Source organism: Pinus tabuliformis, chromosome X (assembly GCF_031772625.1).
Source record: "Pinus tabuliformis cultivar Carrire ecotype Pingquan chromosome X, CPIR1, whole genome shotgun sequence".
NCBI classification, from domain to species: domain Eukaryota; kingdom Viridiplantae; phylum Streptophyta; class Pinopsida; order Pinales; family Pinaceae; genus Pinus; species Pinus tabuliformis.
Genome location: NC_142308.1, coordinates 1,541,789,169 through 1,541,795,344, shown reverse-complemented (window position 1 = coordinate 1,541,795,344; position 6,176 = coordinate 1,541,789,169). Strand labels below are relative to the sequence as shown.

Sequence of the window (6,176 nt, the reverse complement as noted above, 5' to 3'; positions counted from 1 at the left end):
TAAATCAATTCTTCTTCTTTTATTCATGAAATTTTAACTTAAATACAAAGTACATCCATAACAAGGTTACTGCTCACTACTCATTGAAGATATACTATACTAGCAAGGCCTTTGCATATATAAGAATTAGGGTTTCTCTTCAGGGTTACTAGAGGCAAGGTCTTTGCACATATCTCAGAGGTACATAATATGATGACACTAATCTTTTGCACTATACATATATACGATCATCCGATAAAATTGGAACGATACAGTGAAGATTAGCATGGCCCCTGGAGAAGGATGATATGCACAAATCGAGAAATGGTTCAAATATATGATTTCATACTAATGTACATAAAATGGTGTACCAATACATATATGATGTCATATTGATCTGCATACAATGTGATAACAATACACATAATTTTTCATATTGTAAATCATCGGGACTATATATATCGTACTGTGAGCCAAGACCATACATATGGAGACTATACATATACTACTAGAGCAAGATCATAGCTATACCATACTAGAGCTAATTGTGTAGAGGCCATACACAGAGGATTCCATACATAACTCAAAGGAACACAAAGGACTATGCATTTAGGTTGATGCCAAAACAACTACCTGTTGTGCCCTACAACAACCCCCCATTTCATATCATTCTTATTTTTCAAAAAATTAACATATGGAATGGGTCCCTTTTAAAATTTTGGCATCAATGCTTGCATGTTCAAAAAAGGCCGCATAGTCAAATGAGCTTTCAGGTATTTAAGCCTTTTTGGGACATCAATGTTTCAAATAATAAATAATCTTTTGTTATTGCGATAAAGCGATCGCAAGATCGCATATCGCAACAACATGAGAGACGCATTCAAATGGCATTTTGATCTTCGCCGATGCGATATCGCTATCGGCGATCGGCAATGTTACAAGCACACCACTAACGGCACATAACTCATGTCCCGACGCGACGCGATATCGGCGATCGGCTATCAGCGATACCTCATGTGAAACTGCTTTATGATTTAAATCCCAATCCGATGCGATATCGCTATCGGCCGTCGGCAGAATTCCACACACTTTGATGAGGCACCCGGTTCCTACCCCCGATGCGATGCGATATCGCAATCGGTAACCCCAAACCATTTTATATGCACCTACTTCTGTTCCCATGCGCTAGCCCGATGCGATATCGCTTATCGGCTATCGGCACGATCATTTGGTGATAATTGTGCAGCACCTATTCCCCGAAGCGATGCGATATCGCTCATCGGTGGTCGGCAGTCTTAAAAGCCATCACTTAAAGCTTTAATTTTATATTCATATCCGGTTGACAAAGCGCGAATCCCAAAATGCCGTTAATGCAAGGGATAAGGTAATGCGTGTGTATTTAAAAGATTTTGCCCCTTCGATTAATGAACACCTTCGTTTAACCGCCAGAATATCTGTTGCACGCTTAAGTGAGTCATTCACCCGAATAACGGTGTAATTATCACATTTAATGGGTAGCAGGCCTCAAATCACCATTAATGCATCTGCAATATCCTCTTAGCGATTGGATCCGCAGCCACTTTTGAAAATTAATCTTGGCACGCTTCAAATGATATATCTATCCCACCATGAAACGTTATTGCTATTATGTTGTTACGATTTCTCTTGCAATTGTGTAGGATTCGGCTTTTGAGAGAAGCTTAAGCATGATGGGGAAAAGGTCCAAGAGGGCTACGGGCTCTGCTATTACACCTGTAGCAGGTCAAGCAGCCGTAGATAAGAAAAAAGGCCTCATTTCAGATACTACATGCACTGGTCTTAACAAGACTACATGGCAGGGCACATATAATCTATTAGAGGCCGAACAACCACAAGTTTCAGTGACAGTGGCTACTGCGGACCCACTCAAAAAGTCCGACGCAACTCTCAAAGAGTTGGCCGATTCCTTTCTTCACAGAATAGCCGCCAGAGAGCAAGTCCTTCCCTACACTGATGTAGTGCGATGGGCAATTGAGGAAATTCCAATCATTGACAGAACGTTCCACACAAGAGACGGACGGATTTTCGGGTCGTTCAAGCCAGAGCACCTGAGGGAAATGTATCATCTGCCTGAGCCAGAGAAAATCTACAACAAAGACTTCGTGGAGAAGTTTGCAGCTGAAAATGAAGTACCATCTGAGCCCATTCGGGATTGGAGGTAGAACCCGGCCAAACACAAGCACGAAAGCTCGGGTAAGTACTCCGTCGATTCCTTGGCTTCTCCCTATTGCTATGCGGGAATTATGATGTGTAGGTTATGGGGATTGCATGATTCTGCCAATTTCGATATAGAAATGGTTCCCCTAATGGAAGCAGCTGTTAATAGTTTTATCATGGATTGGGCCACCATTCTTTCTGATAAATTGACTGTAGCTGTTCGGGATTTTAGAGCTAAATCTGTAGTCACCGAAAGGAAAATCCCCCCATTTTATTATAGTGCCTACATTATGGATACATTGTGTTTTAACTCTGAGTTTCCCATCCTCGGTTGGAGATGGACCACCCAAGACCCTTCGCCCATTCATTTGTATCATCGGAAATTATGGAAGTCCTCTTACAAGGACCATTTGTATCAAATTTGCAATGGTTTTATGGTTCCCATTAATTATTCCATTTTTGATCGGCCTATTCCCAAAATCTCCTATCTCGCTTCCTTCGACTTACTAGCTGTAGCAGGATGGTTTGGAGAAGAACACTTTACCTATATTAGGGTTTATGGAAGCCAAGCCAAACCGCATGTTCTCCCTCTATATGTTCCAGACAAATTGTTAGCCCGAGAGATATCCTACCAAATTATGGCTGAGAGTGTAACCCAAACACTCAAGAAAGAGAAGAAGATAGGCTGGCCCTCTTTTCCCTTGAGGATGGGTGTTTTTACTCTGCATAATCTTCAGCATGCAGAAAAGGAGGCTATAAAGATGCAAGCTTTATCCCTGCCCACTATGCCAGCCAGACTCTATGATCCACATAAAACTGCCTACAATGCCCTAGAACAGGCCAAACTGACTAAGATTGACCATCAAGAGGATGAGTTTGATGACCTATTCGCAGCTGCTGATTCAATCAGCCAAACCAAGCAGCTTGCCAAGATGAGATACAATGATGAAAATTTAACTGAGTTCAATAAACTCAGAGAGCAGAGGTTGCAAACTCTGCCTCTGGATTTATCGTCGTTAACCTCAGCGTCCTCCTCAAGCGAGCCCGGTCGGAAAAAGACAAGCCAACCTCCTGTTATAAATAAAGAACAAAATAAACAACAGGAGGAAAGGCAAGAGAAGCAGCAGGCAGAGAAGCAGAGAAAGGAGCAAATGGATAAGCAGCAGAAAGAGCAGAAGGAACAAGAACAGAGAAAGCAGAAGCAGATGGAGGACAGCGGAAGAAGAAAGAAGAAGGAAAACAAAGGAAAGAACTGGCAGATAGGCAGAAAAAGGAATTAGTAGATAAGCAAAGAAGAGAGCAAGAAGAGAAACAGAGAAAGGAGTTAGAAGAACAACAACAGAAAGAGTTGGAGGAGCAAAAGAGGTTGGAACAAGAAAAGGAGAAGAGTAAATCCCAGACCTCCATAGATCCTGAATTGCTGAAACAATGGAATCAATTCGATTCCATTATCAGTGGAAAGGAAGGCTCCAAAGACGCACCAGACACCACTTCTTCTCAGGTTCTAAGCGGAACCAGTGGCCCACCCACTTCAAAGGATCTCAAGGTAATCACCAAAGACCCTTCCAATCAGATTGTGCTCCAGGTGGAAGATATTCCTCCCCTAGACGTTTTCTACAGCCCTAGGCTCAAAGTAGTTGTTAAGCGCTCAAGGAAGAGACGAAGGCTTGATCAACCTTCCATATTTCCTGAGCAGACAGTCATGGGGAATGTAGTCTGGAAAGAAGAATTGGACCCCTCTGATGATCTAACCAAGCTATCGCAGTATGCGGGAGCTTATTCTGCAGCAACTATTGATAAAGCATCGGAGGTAAGTCTTTTGTTAAAGACTAAGGACCAGGAGATTTGTACATTGCAAGCAGAAGTAGCCGAGGCACGAAACAAAGCAGCACAGGTAGAAGAGCAGTTTCTGGCGCAACAGCAAGCAAACAAGGTATTAACCCAGCAACTGCAGACTGAAAAACAGAGGATTGATCAGAGCGCAATCCAGAAGCAGAACGAATTAACGGAGGCATTGGCACAATTGAGAGCGGCAAACGAGCTAATGACGAAGTCAAAGGATGAGCAAATCGCTCGACTATTAGCACAGCTCGAAGATATCAAGGGCACTAAGAAAGTCGAAGATTTCAGAGCAGAGGCAGCTCAAATAAATAATGCATTAATTTCTCAGGTTAGACTCTTGTGCCAACAACTAACTGAGGCTGAGCCATTATGTGAAGTATCTGCAGTAGTATGTCAGCAAATTGAAAAAGCCAGAAATGAGCTAGATCAGACCGAAGAAACCATAACCTCATATCTTGATTGGCAAGATACTGATGTGGGGAAAGAAGCAAACTTGCCTAGGATCTATGAGCCATTCAAAGACATACTCTTCACGGAATGGAACACTCAGATGATGAAAGCGGAAAGGGCAGCTTCAAGGTGTAAAATGATTGCCAACAATATGATTGATTTGGTCAACAATACACTCGATTGGGCCAACATGATCTCTCAGTGTACACCTGGAAGCATAACCACGGCAAACATGATTGAACAAACAAGTTATCATGGACTGGAGGAAAAGAGAAAGTTAATCGCTGGAGTAAAAACTTTAACCTCCGACGCATATTGGCTCTTTCTAATCAAACCACACACTCAAAGGTCGGCTCTTAAGTGTTTAACAGATGCTCTCAAGTTCCTAATCCCCGACTTTCAGGATGCCACATATGATGCCCAGCTCACGTCACGTCTTAACACTCCACCGGAAGTAGAGCCAATGCTGGCGATATGTCAGTTGAGGTTTAAAGGCAAAGAACCCACCGAATGAAGCATTGTTGCCGACTGCCAGATCGCCAAGAAAGATGGAGAAATATTTATTGATGCCAATTTCATAGTGTTTCAGTTTTTCTTAGATATTTAGATTAGATTAGTATTTATAGACCCTTTCATTGTTTTGGAAAGGGTCGTAAAATTTTGTAATAGACTTAAAGGCTGAAGTTTGCACTACTGTGCTTCAGCCTATATTCTTTTGTGAAACTCGACCGATAGTCCTTAATTTGACGAGAAGGTTGTTTTATGCATTTGTGCACTATTGTCTCTTGTTTGGAATGCTTTCTGGTTTGAAGGAAGGACTGTGACATAGCGATTTACATAATGGATTGTTGAGCAGCTTACATGGTACTTTTATCTGCATCTGTCTTCTTTCCTTTCATATGAATTGCTGTGTTATTATCTTTTGCTATTGTTGAATACATGTATGCGCTGTAACAGCAAATCTTCATTTCATTCCACTATTGGATGTTTTGTGATATGCCTTTCTTTTAATCATGCATGTAGCAATGATATGAATGACAATGTGTAGTAATTCGCTATTATCGCTCTGCATAACTAATTATGCAGAGCAATCTTAAATGGTTTAAACGTCTATGCTTTAGTGTTAGAGTCATCTATATGCCTGCCTTAAAGCACAGATTATCAAACGCTACGCTTGGAAAGATTGATAAGTCCCGGGATTAGATTATAGTTAATATATATTTCGCTGATAGTTTTAGTTGTTCCCTTATCACTATCATACCTCATAAATTACTCGTCCATCCCACTTTTATCCATTATTGGGAAACTGGTCCCATTATCCCCAGTCGGAGCCACTATTCCAAACGGAAAAGGAGTTGTACTAAGGTCCGGACCGGGTGGTTTCCCCTTTGTTGTGGCAGCGATTTTCGAGGCCTCAACAAAATTGGCGCTAGAAGGAGGGCCTCAGCTGTGAATGGAACATAAGTCCAAACCTATAAGCCATTCCAAGAGTACTTCGCCCTCCGAATCCCCTCGATCTTCCCATTTGTATACTGGTTCGCCGGTACCCGAACAAGAAGAAGAGGAATCAACTACCACTGCTCAAACCCATCATACCACAGAACAATTAAGTCTTGAATCACCTGAAGTTCAGTCTCTAATCCATAAACTTCAGAGCTTCTCGATTTCACCACAGAAATCTGAGGTATCAGAAAGCAGTGCGACTTCGC

General features: G+C 41.9%; 1 non-coding gene across 1 annotated transcript; it reads left to right on the top strand.

The window, feature by feature from the left end:
* The first annotated feature begins 212 nt into the window (after nt 1-212).
* LOC149145928 (U6 spliceosomal RNA) lies at nt 213-318 on the top strand. The gene has a single exon (XR_016265433.1). It is a non-coding gene; the product is annotated as a U6 spliceosomal RNA (small nuclear RNA).
* Nucleotides 319-6,176: the final 5,858 nt, after the last annotated feature.